This window comes from Sus scrofa, chromosome 9 (assembly GCF_000003025.6).
Source record: "Sus scrofa isolate TJ Tabasco breed Duroc chromosome 9, Sscrofa11.1, whole genome shotgun sequence".
In the NCBI taxonomy this organism is placed as follows: Eukaryota; Metazoa; Chordata; class Mammalia; order Artiodactyla; family Suidae; genus Sus; species Sus scrofa.
In genome coordinates, this window is record NC_010451.4 from 1,952,624 (window position 1) to 1,972,232 (window position 19,609).

Below are 19,609 nucleotides of genomic sequence, written 5' to 3' on the forward strand. Positions count from 1 at the left end.
CTCTTGTTACATCTGCAAAACCCCTTCAGGGCCACGTCTAGATTAATGTATGATTGAATAACAGGGGGCTGCAGCCCAGCCAAGCTGCCACATCAGAAAAGCCATCACATGGAGCCAGATGGAATGTTGGTTGTTGTCCTTTTGCTCAAAGCAGCCCTGAAGTATTTCCATCAGAGGATCAAAATTCCCATCTCGAGAGATGGATTCGGTAGGAATGGCTGAATGCTCTGCCAGCCTGTGGTCTGCCCCACAGATCCACCCACAGGGACAAAAGTGAGTGAACCCCTGTGTCTTCATGCAGGGAAACACCGAGAGGCCCTGGGCTTTCTCTTTTCCTTGTTTCCTCCGTGACATCCGCTGACATACCCGTGTGACACCCTGGTCCCTGTGGACAAGGTGGTGAGGGCAGGCAGAGGCCGGGGGTTAAGGGAATTGTCATAGTTTCCCATTTTGATAGGTTATTAAGAGAAAGGTCTACCCCTATTTTAAATTACTTCACTCTTGTTTTATAAATTATCTGAACACAGAGGAACAGAGAGCGTGGAGGGTGAGTATTCCTTGTGACAAGGAGAGACAGAAGCAGTGCGAGACTTTTTGTTCTGGCTTCTTGGACCTCGTGATGCACAGCTATCCTGGGTGGAAATTCTTTGAAAAGTGTGTCTGCAGTGGCTCCTCCTCTCAGCCTATGGGGGGTACAAAGCCATTTCTCTCAGCCTAAACCACGTGCAGTATTTGCCAGGGAGTCTCATGACAGTGCTTGGCTAGATGTATTCATCATGTTATCCCCAGCACCTGCCACAGTGCCCAGAACACCGGAGATGCCAAATAAATACCAGATGAATAAAACTTAATCCACAGAGAGCTCCTGATGTAAAAAGAGACTCCTGATTCTCTCTCCCTGAACTCACAACTGCTTAAGAGCCTTCTTCATGCATACGAATACTCATAAAGACTTAAGAAGGACCGAAAGAAGTTTACATGTGCCCTGTTGTAAATAACACACCTAACCTGGATTCCTTGGGCCATGCAATAGGCAATTCTGGGCTTCACTTTCATTGTACGATTTTGCGAGTCTACAGAACAGGTGGGAGAATAATGCCATGACACCTGTTTCTCCATTGCTCCTATTCCCCAGTTGCTGACATCCCATCGGATTGTCCTGATGCTCATCTGGTGCCCTCTCTGGGCAAGTCTCTGTACCAGAGCCCAGGGCGTGGCAGAGGCAGATACAAAGGAGAACAAGATAGGTACCGACTTACTCCTTATTTCCAAGGAATTTATATTCTAATAATGAAATTCATGTGTATAAATAGAGAGTACCTTTGTGTCAAACTAAGGCTATTCAAAGCTTATATACAGTGTTAGATGTTAGGCTTTGGGGGCGTGGACTGGCCTCCTGAAGTGTTCTCTGGGCTTCTGCTAGTCTGCAGCGTGATCTGGCTCTGGCTCTGGCAGATAAGCGGGCAAAAAAGAGGGGAGGTCAAGGGCAAGGTCGAGACTTTACTCGGGCGAAACGACTAGTTTACGTGTATATTATGCGAAAAGCATTTCCCATTATTCTCAGGTGCCTGTTAGAGTTCCCGGCGCAGGGAGATGCCCAGACCTGGACCTGATGGTGAGAAGGATCCATGGGTATAAAGATGCCTCTTCTTGGCCCCCTTCCGGCGGCCTCTGGGCACCCCTTCCCCTCCCTGCCAGGTCCCTTTCTAGCCAGACTGTGGGGGGCAGGGGGCCCCAGTCAGTTCTTGGCCATTGCAGGTCAGTCTGAAGATTGCCGCTGGGCATCTCTAGGGAGACCTGGCTGGTCACCCCTGCTCATCGCCTCACCAGTGGGTAAGGACACCCAGGGAACGGAATGGGGGGGGGGGGGACTGGGGGTCTGAGTTGGCTGATGGCTAAGTCTTCTGCTAGCACCTCTGACCTCCATCAGGCTCTGCTACCACGTCCCTTTCACCACCCTCATGGGCGCTTCGCCTCGCCAGGCAGGACCGGAGTTCCTGTGCGCTCAGAAAGTTTCCTCCCTCACACAGACTTAATTCAACATAAGTCTGGTTGTTACATAGAGATGTGTTTATTTGCTCTTATCTTCCATCCCAGGATTTTAAAATCAGAAACGAATACTGAATTTTGCGAAATACTTTTAGCATTTGTGAGACGACCAAATGGTTGTCTCCTTTGACATTAATATATTAAATCAAATTAAAACATCGCCTAACTTTCCTACATCCCTGAGTCCCACTTGGACATGAGACATTTGTCTTTCGATGCACTACCGGGCTCTGCTTATGAAAATTTCACTTAGATTTTTGCATCAACCTTCATAATTGAAATTGGCTTTTGACGTTCTCAAAATGGCTCTGGAGATCCTTTTCAAGGCTCTGCAAGGTCAAAACGAGTTCATAGTAACACTAAGACATGATTCTCCCCTTTCATGCACGTTCTCACATGAGAGTGCAGTGGCGTTTTCCAGTTTTTCACCACATAACACGTGATATCGCAACAGATTGCATGTAAAAAGCAGATAGGAAATCCCATCTGTCTTCTGTTTAGCCAGACTTTAAACAGTTTGCGGCAAATGTGAAACAATGCCAGTTTTATTTAAATTTTTTGTCTTCACATACAGATGGCCAAAAAACACATGAAAAGATGTTCAGCATCACTCATGATTAGAGACATGCAAATCAAAACCACTTTGAGGTACCACCTCACACCAGCCAGAATGGCCATCATCAGAGTCTACAAACAACAAGTGCTGGAGAGGGTGTAGAGGAAAAGGAACCCTATCGCACTGTTGGTGGGATTGTAAATTGGTGCAGCCACTGTGGAAAACAGTATGGAGATGCCTCAGAAAACTAAACATAGAACTCCCATTTGATCCAGCAATCCCACTCCTGGGCATCTATCCAGAGAAAACCACGACTCGCAAAGACGCATGTACTCCAATGTTCATTGCAGCACTATTTACAATAGCCAAGACAACGTAAATGTCCATCGACAGAGAAGTGGCTAAAGAAGATGTGGTACATAGACACAATGGAATATTACTCAGCCATTAACAGGAATGAAATACCGGCCTTTTTAGCAACATGGATGGACCTAGAAATTATCATGCTAAGTGAAGTCAGCCATACAATGAGACACTAACATCAAATGCCATCACTGACATGTGGACTCTGAAAAAAGGACACAGTGAACTTCTTTGCAGAACAGGGACTGACTCATAGACTTTGAAAAACTCATGGTTTCCAAAGGAGACAGGTTGGGGGGTTGGGGGAAGCACTGAGGGTTTGGGATAGAAATGCTATAAAATTGGGTTGTGATGATCACTGTACAACTATAAATGTAATAAAATGCATTGAGTAATTTAAACAAATAAATAAAAATAAATTTTTTGTCTTCAAAAGTGTAGTTATTTGGATACATGTTACTTATGTTCATACTTAATAGTTTCATTATGGTTGCCTTAAATAAAAATTGCATAATCTACAAAATTCTGCTTTATTATTTAGTATGTTAACTAGTGATAAATATTACATAACCAAGAGCTCTTTAGAATTCTCAGTGAGTCTTTTCAAAGTATAAGATGTCTCGGGACCAAAACGTTTGAGAACTGCTGATTCTGGTTTTCTTTCTATTTTCTGCCTTTGTCAGACTTTGCATCTCTCTTCTTCATGAAAAGAACTGAAGAGTTTTCCTTCCTTTTTTTTTAAATTGAGGTGTGACAGGGGACATGTTAATTTCAAGGGTACCTCGTAATGACTTGATATGTGTATTTTTGTGGCATGATCATTGCAATAAGTGCAGTTAACTTCCACCACCACACAGTTTCGAAGTTTCTCCTTGTGATGAACACTTTTAAGACCTATGGTCTCAGCAGCCTGGAGCTTCCTTGCTTGCTCTGTGCTTCGCATAAATGTGTAACAGGGGAATAATTAACAACCATGTCATGCAATTACGTATACTACACATCTGTTCCTTGAAGACTTAATGGTAACTTTCTCAATTTCCTTCATTGTTATTGGTTTTTAGGTTTATAAATTTCGCCTTCAGTCAATTTGGTAACTGGTAATCTCCTAGTAATAGCTCTAACACTCAGATGTTCCCACAGATTGTGTTGTACAAATCATTTCCTTATAATACCTTCTGTCTGTGATATTTTGTTCTTTCACAATTTTGCATGTTTTTTAAATCTTTTTTTTTTTTTTTTTTTTTTAAGCGCCTTGCCTGCAGCATATGGAAGTTCCCAGCCTAGGGGCTGAATCCGAATCAGAGCTTCAGCTGCCAGCCACAGCAAGGCCAGGGATCTAATCCACATCCTTATGGATATCGGTCAGGTTCTTAACACCCTGAGCCACAGTGGGAACTCCTTAAATCTTTTTTTAAAAAATCAGACTAGCTAACCTCTTGTCATTTTATAGCAATTGTACTTTTATTTTAGAAAGCAGTTCAATTTTTGTAATGAACCTATTTCCTCTGACTGAACCCTCTTGAGTCCCTTCAGCTCACCCAGACAGGCAGACGGAACCCAGGCGCCGGGGACTGGGGCTCCGAAATACTTCCTGTGGGGGACAGACAGGCACAGCTCTAACCCATGCTGCCACTGAAATGAAGCTGTGAGACTTGGTTATGTTCGTATTCGATCTCTGGACATGAGTGGTGTCCGAGACTGGTGTGAGGGCAGAGGCTGGTACTGGCTGTGTGAGGGCAGAGACTGGTTGTGTGACGTGTGCGACTCACGTGATGACAGACATCCATCTTTCCGACCTGGGATCGTCTGGTCCTGAGAAGAGGGCCTCATCCAGAGCTTGGCGGGGCTGCTGGTGGGGCTGGCTGCTGCCTTGGCCCAGCTCAAGGTGGCAGCCTGGCTCTCCCTCTGACCCCAGGGCTCCTTGCAAAGCCACCCCCCAACCCCAGGCGTCTGAGATTCCTTCCCTTCGCATTTTCTGGCTGCCTGGGTGGTGAAGGCAGATGTCCATGATTTGGCCAAAGGCTCCCCTCGGGAGAGAAGCCTTGGCACCTCCCTCCTCTCCAGGCAGCCTGGCTCCAGCCTTTCACGGTGACTGCCACAACCCCGCGGTGTGGACCGAGGGGTGGCCCTAGATGTGCCTGGCGGGGAGCACAGGATTCGGACTAAATTTCCTGTCCCTTTCTAAGGAGAGCAATAGGCAGGGTTCAGGAGCCAGTTCCGGTTTGTCCCTGTGTCGGGGTCCACAGCGGAGGCCCTCTTTTTCCCTGGGACCTCCTGCTGCCCGTAGGTCAGCTCTGCCCTGTTTCTAGCCCCACAAAACGGGGGGCTGAGAACAGTCACTTAGAAACCCCCCCTGAGACCCACGTCCGCCTGGTGCCATGCGGGGCCCTTTGTGAGTCAGACGCCATCCCACCCCGCGAGCAGGGACCCACACTTCAAGTTGCCCCTCTTTGGGGGTTGGGGGGGATTCGAGCACCAGGCTCCTTGAGCCTCCCTTCTTCGCTGGGCCTATTTAACGCTCCTTTGTCTCAACAGAAAAGGCCCGTGGAGCCCCTCGAGGCCCCCCTGCCTCCTGCAGCACCACTGCCCCCGGTGGACCCGCTTCACTTGAGTCAGCCCGGAGCAGCCCGTGTGCCAGAGAGCGGCGACGGGCAGCTGCTTCCAGGGTGGGCACAGCCGCAGGACGGGGCCTCTTCCAGGTCGGCGATCCGCCCTCGCACGAGGGTCCTGGGAACCTTCCAGCTCGCGGCCCCGCGGACCTGGAACCCGACTCCTTCTCTCAGCGCTTCTCAGGCCCCGCGGTCACAAAAAGGAAAGAAACGGAGGCTTGTGGAGTCGAAGTGACAGTCACAGCGCTGCTGAGACAGCCCGCGCTAGACTGATTCCAGCACAGCCCTCTCGCCAGCGCCCCCGCGTGGTGCCGAACCCCACACGTCGGGTGCCGCCGCCGCTCTTCCCGCCCCACGACCCATCCTCCGTCGTCGGTGCTTTCACGAGGTCACGTGCACGTCTTCACGGAGCCGCATCTTCCTGCCAGACTCTCAGGCAGACCCTGGGGATGCGAGGTTCGTAAAACCCCACCCGCGGTTTTTGAATGGGACTTCGGGTCTGTGTGCACCTGCCCCACATCCTCGCGGACGCTGTGTCAGGTTCTTAACCGGCTGAACCACCATGGGAACTCCTGTTTTTGTTTTTGCTTTTTTTAACAGGAATTTCCTCCACAAACAAAATTCTTTTCTGAAAAAGTCCTCTTTTTGTTCCTGCGAGAGACGAGGAAGCGGAGGCTGGCACGAATTAGTGCACAGCCAGCGCCCTGGTCGTGTCCCAGTGGGGGAACAGGAAGCCTCTTTCACTTCTTTCTTTGGGGCATCTCCCCTTCTTCCTTCCCAGAGGCCAGTAGTTCTCCCAGGACAGGTCTGAGGCTCCGGGTCCCAAGCTGGCAGCCCCGCCAGGACCTGAGCAGGTGGAGCATCCCCTGGAAGCTGCATTTGCTTCCTGTTGTCTCCACAGCCCAAGCTGTGAACTGACAACTACCTGCTACCTTCTGGAGGAGCTAACCCAGCCCCTGGCACAACAGATGCTGTTTGAGAAGAGTTGAGGCACCTGCTGTAAACACGGGGGCGGGGGGGTGGGGGACTTGACTACTAGCATCATTAGCTCTGTAGCCAGAGCCACTTAGGAAGATTCCTCCGGGCGTAGAAGAAATGACAGCAATAGCTGTTCTCTGGCTCCTCCCAAACCCGCTGTGTCTGGCAAATTCCGGTCATTCCTGGAGTCCCAGGTCTCTTGTCTTTATTCAGTCCTATCCCATCGGGCCTACGGCGGCCCCTGGAGCATGCCAGGTTTTCCTGGTCACATTTCTGTTGTACAAGCCAAGGCTGAGACAGTCCAGAAAGCAAAGGGTGACCATTGCTTTACGTCTGTCTGCAGTGCTCGGCAGGGAATTCTGATCCGGTAGCATCAATGAACACTTGTTTAAAATCCTTGAAGAGGAAAACCAGACAAACTCCAATTCAAGTAATACTTTGCTGAGGCCATGGCCCGTTGCTTGGAGTGGGGTGGGGCCTCCATCTGCGTTCTCTTCTAAAGTTCCCTGAAGTCACCTAGATTTGTCCCTTGTTCAGGATGACATTTTTGCACAATGCACAGAGGACAGGCCAGAGTCAGGTTGCAGGGGGAGGGATGGAGCAAGTGGGCTGCTCGTGTGGGGTGGGGGGTGGGGGCAGGAGGCTGCTGAGCTGCTGAGAAAGGTTATCAGGTTAGAAAAGAAACCTGTTCTTAGAGCAGTGGGAGCATCAGGCCCAGAGGAGAGGCCACCTCCTGCCTTCTCTGACCAAAGTCACAGGAAATATGTTTTTTGAATAAATCCAAGTACAAATGAAAAGCCCTAAGAGACAAAACACTGGTTCATGTAGCGCACACGCTTTCTATCGCTGCTGTAGCACATTAGCACAAGTCTCCTGGCTTTCAACAGCACAAAGATATTCTCTCAATTCTGAAAGAACTGGTCTGTGTCAGGAGATTCGTTAAAGATGAGCCAGAATTAGAAAATCAGCTTCACTGAGATAAGTCCATGTGTCAGCAGGGCTGGGCCCTTCCAAGCCCTCTGAGGCTCTGAAGGGATCCCTTTCTTTGCCCTTTTCAGCTTCCTTGGTTTGCCCACCCCCCCATCTTCAAAGCTTATCCCTCCAACCGCTGCTGCTGTCACCGCGTCCTCTTCTTCTCTGTCCCCTCCTGTGTCCTTCTTATAAAGAATATTGGATCGGGTTGGGCCCAGGAGACAATCCAGCATCGTCTTCTCAACTCAAGACCCTTAACCTAAGTGCAGATACAAAGTTCCTCTTACCATAGAAGGTGCATTCACAGGTTCCAGGATTTAGGATGTGGTGTACTGCGGCGGGGTGGCTCTTATTGGCCTGCCACAATTTAAGCTTCGAATGGCCAGACGGGCTCCTTTGTTCAAAGGATAAAATGGAAAGAAATCATTTTCAAAGTTAAAAGCTAGTGAAACGTCTACAGCAGCCTGGAAATTTAAGGGGCACATCCTTAAAGGGGACACCTTTGTGACATCAACTGCTTAGTTAGGAGTTCCCACTGTGGCTCGGGGGGTTAAGAACCCAACTAGTATCCATGAGGATGCGGGTTCCATCCCTGGCCTCACTCAGTGGGTTAAGGATCCAGGGTTGCCGTGAGCTGTGGTGTAGTTTCACAGATCCGGCTCGGATCTGGTATTGCTGTGGCTCTAGTGTAGGCTAGCAGCTACAGCTCCAATTCAACCCTAACCTGGGAACCTCTATAGGCCACAGGTGTGGCCCTAAAATAAATAAAAAATAATATTTAGGATGTATAATTACAAACTGAAGTAACAGCTATGAATAGAACATAACACGTACATCTCCTTAAATTGGGGGATCAGAGCAGGCATCTCTAAGGAAGTAATCGTTGAACTGAGAACTAAACAAGAGTGAAAAACATAAACGGCTGTTATAAATTATTGAAATTAGAGAAGTATGGTATTGTCACAGGGGCTGGGCAACTAAATGAGTGTAAGAGAGCGGGGAGGCCAGAGCCAGACTCGTCCGTATTCAGACACTGACATAGGACGGGGGGTGGGGGTGGGGGGGGGCTTTGCAGGCTAGTGACCAGATATGAGCAATTCAGTCAATACCAAGATACAGAGACAAGGCATTATCCATATCGAACAAGTTAAACCGGATCCTTGCTTCACCTCCTACACGGAACTCAGTCCAGGTGGGTGAGAGGCTTAAGGAAAAGGAAAAAACAATTCAGTCTTGTCAGAGAAAATAGAGAATAATTTCTTTTTGTGAACTGTGACCAGTGTTCTGCAGGCCTTGGGTATGAATAGACAAGTCACAAAAAGCCTTAACCATAAAGGCAAACGTTTGAAGACTGATCCATTTGACCACATAACAATTACAAACTTCTCTTCATCCCAAGGCAGAGAGAGCAGGAGAGGGACAGAGAGAGGGAGACAGAGTGGGAGGGGGGAGAGAAGGGGAGGGAGGGGAGGGGGAGCAAAACCTTGCAGCTGACATAATTGGCAAAGAAGCAGTCTCAAAGATATATAAAGACCCCAAAAAAAAACAGTAGGAAAAAGACAACAATACGAAAATGGGTAATGGTCATGAGCAGGCTTTTTTTTTTTTTTTTCAAAGAAAGAAACTCCATGGGAAATAAACCTATGAAAGACGTTCAACCCCCGTAGCAATTAGGTAATGAAATTAGTTCATAAGCCAGCATTTTACATTTAGAAGATTGCCAAAAATGAAAGTATTTGGCCGTAAATCCTGGCACCTGCAGGTGTGTATGGGGGTTGGGGTGTTTCTGTGTGTGCCTGTGGTGGTGTGTGCGCCGGGCCAGGCGAGAGCCCATTCTTGGCATCTGTGTCTAGCTCAGGCTCCGGAGGCTGGGATTTACTTTGCTGTTGGCAGTGGGAGAACTGATGCGGGAGGGGCAACCAAAGTTCTGAAAGGTGCTGTGGAGCAGCCCCATCACCGTCTCTGCCTCCCATTCTGCCTCCTCTTGGTCTCGTGGCGGGTACCGACCATCTCTGTCTTAACAGAGAATGAACGTGTGTGATTCAGTCACTCTCCAATCCCACAAACACCTGTCCTAGGAGCGGGCTGAGGGTGGGAGCCTGTGGAAGCTCATTGGATAGTCCTGTGCGCTTTGAATCGGCCTGGCTTCCCGTTTCGCTGCCCAGCATCCCCTTCCTCCAGCCTTGCCGCAGATTCAAACAAGCGGAGGCGGATGAGGGCTTTCCTGGGTCAGGGCTGCTCAGAATGCGAGCGGAGGAGGACAGGATGGAGGGAGCTTCGTAACCAAAGGGTGGTAAGCCGGGAGCGATGCAGCCGGGTGGGCTTGGGCTTGGGCCTGGGGGGCAGGCCCGGGGCGGAGCCGGAGTCCCGCGAGAAAGAGCCTTCGGAGCCCGGCCCTCGGGGTGGGGGCACCCGAGGTGCCCCGCGCGCCACCGCCCGTCCCCGGCGCGCGTTTCCCGGCCTAGCCCCCCGCCCGCGTCGGCCCGGCCTCCCAGCCAGCGCCCCTGCGGCAAGTTCGGCGTCTCCTTTAGGGAGGGGTCCCGGACCCGACGGCCCCGGTAGGACCCGGCGGGGCGCCCGCGAGGGGGGGCCCGCCAGGGGCGGGGGAGGCGTGGCGCGGGCGGGGTCGCCGCCGGCCGGGAAGGGGGTGGCCAGGCCTGCCTGGCCGTGGGGTGGCCGGCGGGGTGGGGGCGGATGCGGGAGGCCAGCCGGGGGACGGCAGGCCCCCACCTTCGCCGGCCTCGGAGGCTGTTGGTGTGTCCAGGGCGGTAAGGTAACGGGGTGCCCCCAAGTCCTTTAGACCCTCCTCGGGCCCTGGGGTGGTTTCCGCTGGGGTTTGAGCGGCCACGTCTGATACCCGCACGGCATAAGCTTTATTCCGGGTTCAAAGAACGGAGAAGCGGGAACTCTTAAGTTTGCAGATAACTCGCCGCCTGGTGAGAGGGGTTTCATTTAAAAGAGTGGATTCGAAGGGGAAGCAGTGGTGCTAGTGACAGGAGCCAGAGGCTTCAGTCTACTGGGGAAGGGGTTCCAGAGGTGGGGCGCTGCCCCGTTTTCATCCTTTTAATCCTTTTTTGGTCTTCAATGTCTGGTCTTGGCGGGCCTGGCCGCTGGTGGGTGTGTCATTGACTGTGAATGTAGTGAAATCAGCGTGTCACAAGCGTCCATCTGCTTGGAGGGCAGATTCATCGCCAGCTTGGTCCCAGCTGGTTCCATCTGTTTTTGGCTTTTTCTTTATCTCTGGACTCTTTAAGCTAAAGATTTATGTTCACTTCTGCTAAGGGGGGTGGCGCAGGTTGTGAGCAAAAGGAGGTTCCTGCTGAAGGCGGGGGGTGGTTGGTGGATTTTGAGCAAGGACCTGGAACTGCGCAGGCAGCAGAATCCCCCCCCCCCCCTTCCTTGTTGCTGCTCCTCCAGGGGGCCGCAGGTCTCACTTCTGAGGCTGCTTCCTACTGAACGTGGGTGTAGTTTTCCCCGGGATTAGAGGAGCAGAACTGTTCCCTGACTCCCCTAAATGGATTGTGGCTGAGCTGCAGGCCCGGGTACTTGAACCCCTGGGTCAGCATCATCTCAAGTTTGATGGCTTCAGGCTCTTTCCTAACAAAGCCGACAGGCCGCTGAGAAGGCAAGGCCTGAAGATAAGCAGGAAAAAGCAATTAGGGAGCTGAGAACTGCAAGAAACCAGGTTCAGCTGGGGAGGCTGTCTCGTCACCTGGACCTTGTGTGTTCTATCTGCGGAACTATTGCGGTTGCTCAGGCAGCTTTCTTGTTTGCCTTCATCTGACTGCGGTTACTGCTGCACATGCAGCAGGCTTCACCAGAAACTGCACACGCTCCCCCTTGCTCAGGCAGCAGCTAGTCGAGGGCTAGCCTGGTGTCAAGCACAGCGTTTGCTAGTGAGTTCAGAGAAGTACCGAGTCCTTGTACGGGATCCCTCGTGTCTTCAAGCAAGTCCTCAAGGGCCTGTGCGAGATTTGGGAAAGTGATTTCGCGGGATGTGACACCTCCCCAGGGCACTGCCAGTCTGAGAGCGTCCCCACTGCTGCCAGAACGAGTCCCGTGGCCCTTTCTCTGTCTCAGGCTGGATGACCTCATCTGCCCAAGTTGGGCATCATCTAAGCGAACATAGGCTAGAGCCCATCCAGAGAAGGGAAGGAGGAGCTGGGGCTGCTCTGGTGGGGCCCCTGGTTTATTCTAGGCCACAAAGAAATAGGTGCCCAAGGGGAGAGCAGGGCTGGTGCATTTCTGAGCAGTTAAATAAACAGCCTCTGGGAGTGGCCAGCCCTGGAGGAAGGGTCCTTGCCGTGTGGGGAGAGAGGCCCGCCTGCTATCGGGGTCGCTGGCAGTGGAGGTGGGGGGTGGGATTCTTAACTGGTGAGTGGTTTTTCATCTGGCCTTAGCAGGGCCATGTGCTAGACACACAACACACAATTTCCCTCCCTAATAAGTACCTTCCTATCTGGTCCTTGTGTGTATTCATCCACTCAGTCCAAAGGCATCAGTGGGTGAGATTTCCGCGGGAGCCAAGCTCAGGGCACTTCAACTGCAGGGTGGAAGAAGCACTGATCAGAGTCCACAGCAGCCCAGGGTGTTTCTGCAAGTTCCTCCCTTTGGTAGGTGCAGTGAGAGCGGTGGCAGCAAGACTGGTTAGAGAGACACACTTTAGAGTGAGTGCTTGGTATTCGTTAGATGTGTTAACGGCAGCTGTGAGATCCAGGCAGGGAAGCTGCCTCAGGATGGGCATGAACTTCTGAAGGGGGCACGTTTAGCAGACCTGCCAGCCAACGTGAGCGTCGGACTGTCCTCCTTAGGGTAAGAGGCAGTGCCTTTAATCCACAGGTGTCACTCTGAAGGCGGGGGTGACAGATCCTGCACTGGGATGGATCTTGCCTGTGGGTATAATCCTCCAGAGAGTTACTGCTGCATCGAATTCCCCTTCTGTGTGGACAGCTGTAAGAGACAGAGTTAAGACTAAACAACAACAGTCATTTATTCTGCTTCCGACATTAATATTCCTGCAGGCAGCATGGACAAAGGAGGCGTTTGCCAGAGGGAGCGCTTGGGCAAAGAAGCCGGAGCCGAGTAAGGCAGTGGCAATGACACAGCCAGCTATTACACCTGTTCACCACACTGCTTATCTATTGGGAAGTAACTTAAGGTCTGACAGGGTCACAGGTGTGTTGAGTGGGAGGCTCAGTAGCTACTTCTTCAGGCCGAGGTGCTGACTTTGGTGTGGCCACGGAGTGTGCCCAGTCATTTTAAGGTGGGAGGACTTGTCAAGGTGACTAGTGACTAGATAAGGCCTGCCCACTTGCAGTCTAACTCAACGTTGGATTTCCAGCCTTTCAGGTGTTCAAATAAACCCAATCCCCAGGGGAGAGATATAAAGCCACGTTAGGAAGGCAGCTGCGGATTCCTGCAAGCGTGTAAAGCTTTGACTGATCCCCTGTCCGTGAGGCAGGTTGCAGTCGGTCCATATCGCTGAGCTTGCCTTGTAGCCGGGGCTCGCGTACCTGATCTTTTATGGACTTAGCCTGGGGCTGTTCGCATTCCCGGAAGTGCTGCGGGCAGGAGAGGCCAGGATGGATGAGCCCCTAGACATAGTTTCCTGAAGTTTCTTTTGAGAGTTTGTTCTTTCTGCTTTTTCTGAGAATTGTGGTCAAGGAGAGTGTCACTGGCATTGAAATCCTGGGGCTCTGAAGACTCCCTGAGTCATCTGAGAAACCAAGCGGGCCCATTGTCACTTTGTATGGATTTAGGGAGCCCAAACCTGGGGATTCTTTCCTGAGCAGAGCCTTAGAGACCTCCAAGGCCAGCTCTGGGCCACCCAGCCAGAGCCGGCCGTCAGGAGCAGCAAACGCCTAAACGGTGCTTGCGCCCGGAGCATTATTGTAACATCTGTTGGCCAGTCTTGACCTGAGTATGTGCTAGGTGCTTCTATACTGGGGGGAGGGGGTCACTCCTTGGCCTCTGGGGGAGGTGAGTGTTGGGGTTATGCTGGAGGCAGACAGGGTAAGCTTCCACCAAGTGTGTAAAGAGACTCTGGCCATGGGACTAGGCATGGATGTGCTGAGCCACTGACGTCAGGCCTCCTGCCCTAACGTGCGTTCTGGTGAGCTTCCGGGGTGGCTGGGAGGGCCCAGCTGATGGGAAGGACAGCGGCCCTCGGTCGTTACCCACCCACTCCAGGTTTTCCCCATAAACAGCCCCACCCCAAAGCCTTTTCTCTCTTCTGGAGCGTATACGGGGGTGTAGGAGTTAGGGTCTGGGGGGGCCGGAAGGAGTGGTGTTTGTAGTCTGCCCCCACGCTCTGCTGCTTGTTTAGCTGCCTACCTGCCCTGTTGTTTCCGCTTCTCCCTTTTGGTGGCCTCTGCAGTATAACTGCCGCCTCCTTTGGCAGGAGTGTAGCCCCCAGCAGACACATACTCCCCCCTTCCCCCACTTTGAATCTGAGTTTCCTGAGATCAGCATCCTGCTCTCCTTCTGGATGCCCCAGGGCAGGACTGAATAGGTGTGTATAGAGTCAGTGTAGGTAGGACTGAATAGGTGTGTATAGAGTCAGTGTAGGTAGGACTGAATAGGTGTGTATAGAGTCAGTGTAGGTAGCAACGACTTTCTCTTTCCCTCGTTCCAGGGCTCTGGTCAGGAGTGTCAACTCCATTAATGACTTGAGCCCTCTGAGCAGCGCAGCCAGAGAGCAAGGCTTTAGCTTCCACCAATTCAGGGATGGAAGCCATGCTTAGCTTGCCTTGCATTTTCCGTCTTTTGTGCAGGGACCCCCATCCGTGAGCCCTCCCACTTCTGCCTCCTCTAAAGGGAGCGCTTCAGGGCAGGACCTCTGGAATAAACCCATCCTTACCTTCCTCACAACTGTGAGTAGCCTGGACCCGCCTGAGGTGGCAAGCAGCCAGGGTTAAGGCTCTAACAGGGCTTCTTAGGCAAATGGGTTGTCCAGGAGCGTGGTCTGGACTGGGGGAGTTTGACGAGGGGACAACCGGTCTGTCCCCTTTCTGTTATGAGGAGTTGAAGGTGATCGGGGTCCAGAAGTTATTTGTCCTTCTCTTGGAGAAGCTGAGGGAGAGCAGCTACAGCCCATAAGCATGGGGCCATCCTCTAGCATTTAGGTCCAATTGTTTAGCAAAATAGGCTACAACCTGCGTCAGAGGTGCCGGGTTTTGCCTAAGTACCAGGGCAGTTCCTCCTCCGCCATCCTGAACGAATCGGTGCAAGGCTCTCAAGTCGGGTTCCGCTAACACAAGGGCTCCCATGAGACGGTTTTCAGGGTAGGAACCCCTGGTCACAACTGGAAGTCCATTCAAAAGGATTAAGGTCCTGCCCTCATTGACCCTTAATTGTTCCCACGAGGGCTTAGCAATTTAGCCAGAGCTGGGCATCCATTTACAGCAGAACCTGGCCGTCCCCGTCCTCAGGAAACTCTGGAGCTGGTTCCTCATGCTAGGGGGTGCCTTCAGGCACATCAGTTCCTTCTTCAGATGGCGCCCCCTTTCTGTTATAAATCCTAAGTGTTCTACCCGTGGGAGGGAGATCCCAGCTTTTTCCTTGGAAACTTTGTATCCGCTGTCAGCCAGGTGACAGGTGTTAAGTGTGTTCTGGCCAGAAAGCTCGGAGGCTGGTGATGAGAAAGTTGGTGTATCGAGGTCGAGTTCCCTGTGCTAACTCAGGATCACCACCAACCTCAGCTGAAACCTTTCCAAAAAAGGTGAGGGAGTTTTCAAATCCGCGGGGCAGAACCTTCCAGCACAATTCTTGTTCGCTCCAGCTGTGGAGATCCTGCTATTCCAATGCAAAATGTATCGTGTTCTGCAGCTAAGGGCCCACCCAAGCAGGTGTCTTTTAAATCTAACACCGAATACCAGATTCTCTGGGTTTAGGGTAAAGAGAAAAGTGTAAGGGTTGAGCATTTCCGGGTGAATTTCCTCCACAGCTTCATTTCCTGCTCTGAGGTCCTAAACTAGCCAATATTTCCCTTTCTTTCTTTGTTTTCTTTCCTTTTTTTTTTTTTTTTTTTTTTTTTTTGCTGGCAGAATAGGAGTGTTGCAAAGGTAACGGCAGGATCTAAGAAGCCCTTGTGTGAGTAGCTTTCTGATACAGGCTTAATGCCCACTAGGGCTTCTTTGCTTTAAGGGTATTATTTTTTATTTGGGTGATTGTAGCCAGGTCACAGATTAAGTAGGACTAGTGGTGTCTAGGTATGAGGATGGTACGATTTTTGTCTCAGATAAATTGTGGCTCCCGGTTTATCTGCATAGTAAGTCTCTTCCTATTGGAGGAATCGGCAGCGGGCAGGTATAAGAGCAAGGTGGTACTTTCCCTGCCAATCAAGGGACTCTGTGAGGTCGTGCTTCTTGCTTCCCTTCCACTCTCATTACATTTATCTGGTCACTTTGCTTGGTTGTGTGTTGGAGCCCAAGTAGGTGGCCTCTGCGTCCACTGAGACGTCAGCCTTGTTACCCTTTACAGGGTCAGCCCAGGCTCCTGGGGGCAATTTCCAGGGTGCTCCGGGGAGCACCTGGACCCTCCAGCCCTTTTCCGCTTTTACCTGTGCGAGGACAGGCCAGCACACGGCTGTCCACTGGGTGTCCCTCGGAGCCCTTTGGGCTGTTCGCCTCCAGGGGCGCCTCCTCCACGCACGGTGCGCACTGATTGGCTGTCAGCCCTTCTCCACTGTGGGCGTGGTCAGCCCTTCTCCACTGTGGGCGTGGCCTTTGAAACCCTGGGCGGCTCAGGGAGGTCCGGCGTCCCTCCGGTTGGGGGCGTGGGGCAGCATCCTGGGACGCCTGTTGATCCTGAGTCCCAATACTGGCCGCTCATTGGCAGTTCACTTTATCGCTGCAGCCACCCCCAGATCCCGGCTGTTGAACACCCGGAATTCCCACAGACCAGCCAGGAAGTGGGTGTGGCGGCCCTCGTCTCAACTTTTGTAACTTTCTCGCGGGGGTTGGGGCGGTCTGGGAAATAAAGTGCGACTTCGGAATGGCCTGGCTTTCCCTGACCCCCGGTCTGCCTTCGTGTACAGCGAGGCTCTGCCTTAGCCTCTCAGGAAGGCCTAGGGATTTGGGATTTTCCCTTGGCCCTTGGATGACTCCCGGGGCCCTTCTCCAATTCGCTGACAGGATGCCCTCAACAATAAAACTCCCAAAATGTGCAAGGTGCTGCCAGCCCTTTTCTTCTGGATGGTCCCACCCCGTGTCTGGGAACAGCCTGGACTCCCGGCTGGTACACAGCGCGCCCTGCATTATTTTAAACCCTCTTGAAGGCTCCTCCCCTGCATTAGTTACAATCGTGCCTTTTCTTCCCCAGAGAATAAGATATTTTAGGAGGGTTTGGATCTCTGCCCAAGTGGAGACGTGAGTGTGGCGTACTCCTTGGACTTTCCAAGGACTCCCTCGGGTCCCGGCCTCAGGCCCTTGGATGGAGCCTTCCTGATCTGAGGGAGAGAAGGTAGAGACGTGGTGGGCAGTCCAGCGTCTCCCTTAGGGACCTCCGATGGAGCACAGCTTACGGAGTCCAGAGGGCTGCCCCAAATGTGCACTGGCCTAGTCCCCGAGGGGCGGTGGGAAGCCCTCCTCTGGCCCACCTGTCGGGAGGAGGAGGGGGCAGCAGGTAGGGCAGTGGTGACCCTGAGCCAGTGGAGAGCGCAGGGGATTCAGGAGGGCAGTGGCTGGTGTCGATGACTCAGGAGCTTGGGGTGAACTGCTGGGACAGGCGCTGCCCTTGGTGCAGGGTGTAAATGAAGAGGATGCTCAGGCTGAGGCTCCGATACCAGGAGAATGCGATTTGGACGAGCCTTGCGTTTTGTGTGGAGGCCCTTGTTTTGACTAAGCATCGTGAAAAATTGTGCGTAAGGGATCTCATCCCACTTTTGTAAATGCTGGCAACAGAGGTCCAATTGAAAAATTGATTGCAATTCAGAGAGCCAACTTCTTCCCTCTGCCGCTTTGTCCTGGGGCCACGCTGTGTACCACGTGGTGTTGCAAAAGAAACTAAGCTCTTTGTTAGGGGTGACCCTCGAGGAATTTCCAGCCTTGGAGAATGGAGCTGAGTGATGCTGGGGCAGCACGGAGGGGTTCTTAAATCTAGTTGGTTCCTAGTGGCTTCTTCATAGGGTTGGTGGCAATGCAGGTCTCACAAGATCTGGTCCACGCCGAGGTGTCTAGGTGCTCTGGCTGAAACCTGGACCCCTTTTAAGTCAATGCCTGGACGTTCCCAGGCCCACTGCGGGGCTGCAGGGGGCGCCGGATGTGGGTGCGTGCTTTCAGCAAGCAGTCCCCAGAGGTAGGGTGCGGGGGGGTGGTGGAAACAGGGGCTCTCTACTCAGAGAAGTTGCCCAGAAAGCCTCTCTGGCATCAAGGAGGGCTTGACCCTGCTCAGTTACAGGTAATCAGACAGGGAGGCTGAATGCACACCTGTCCTGTGCTCGCAGCCACAGGGACCCAGGGACTCCGGCAATCAGGGGTCCCTCTTCTTCCTTCCCCGGTTAGACAAAGCGATGTTCCTGAAGCCTGGCAAAATCAGGATTTTAAAGGGCTTGTGTCTCAGAGGAAGGATCCCTAGGGATCTGGGAGGAGCGTCCTGGGAGAGCCCTATCCTGCGGAGACGCACACCTTTGCCCCAGGATGGCAGGCTAGAGCAAGAGGAACCCATAGGAGAGACGTGCTTCTGGATTTCTGACCGTCCCCTGGAGGTGGGCACGCCCCGGGGGTGGGCTGTGAGTGTCTACGTCACACCTACTTACACAAACATTTGTTTCTAATCTGTAGGGTGCCTGCTCCTCTTCCACCCTGGTCCAGGACCAGCCTCTCCTTTCACAGGAGTCTTCCGTGCTGAGCACCCTAGTGGCCTGGCCGTGCTCAACCCACGCCCGCAGTCACAGCAGGTGTTTCCAAGAGCAGTAGGACAGTCAAGGCCACGTAGGACAGAGATGGAAGCCTCATTCGTATCAAGAACAGAGGCTAAGGCTTATGACACCCATGAAGAGATGTGCTGACCGTAGGGCAGGCAGCCTCGGAGGGCTTCCCATCCAGTCTGTCCAGTCCTGTCCCCTTTGCCAGGAGCCAGTCCAACCAGGTAACCAATTGCCCAATCTTGCCCCCCCACCCCCTTACCATAACACTGGCTCCATTTAGACAACCAACCCCCTGGTCCAGTCCTCTAGACAGAGGTCTGGCTCCAACCAGACGCCCAGGGTCCTTTCCCTTGACCAGCCAAGCCCTTCGGCACCCCAGCTTTATCGGCTGAAGTGGAGTCAGCGTGTCCAGTGCCGGGCATCCCCCAGACACTACCCCAGTCTCTAGCCAGCATCCTTACTGTAGACATGCTGGGAGTGAGGGCGTGTCTTTACCTGGGGAGCGCTGCACTTGAACCCTGGCTGCTTTGGGACCTCAGGCTCAATTTAGGGGCCCTTGCTGGCTGGCCCAGAGGTCAAGAACTGGGACCAGCTGCCCAGTGATTTAGCCGGCTTTGTCAGCCCTGGGGCAGGAGGCAGGTCTTGAGTTACGAGATGGAAGGGGCCCCACGTTGGACACAAAATTTCGTTGCTGAATTAAGTCATGTGGAGAGATGCCGCTCAGGCCCTGGTGTAGCCGAGGCCCTCCACCTCGGTTTGGGGAAGGTTCTTTTTCTGTTCAGGTTCAAGTAGGTGAATAATGAAACCCAAGCTGAGATCAGTGTAGCATAAGCTTTACTCGGTGGTCAAGGAATAGAAAAGTGGGAACTAGGTTGACAGATCAGCATCTTACCCACCTTGCAAGACGGACTTAATTTTAAAGACTAAAGATGAAAGGGGAGGAATGAGGCTCATGATGAGGAAGCATAAGCTTTATTCTGCATAAGAGATACTAAAAAATGTCCACACCAGGGCTGCCTGTGCCAGCCCTGGAAGGGGCAGGACTTTCCAGGGAGTGGGGTGCCACCCCTTTTTATCCTTATTTGGTCCTTGATACCTGGTGGCCGCCACTGGTAGGTGTGTCTTCTAACCTGTTACTGGAGGAAAATCAAGGTATGATGAGACTCAAGGTCTGTCGGAGGTCAGATTTGAGGCCATCTTGGTCCCAGCTGGATT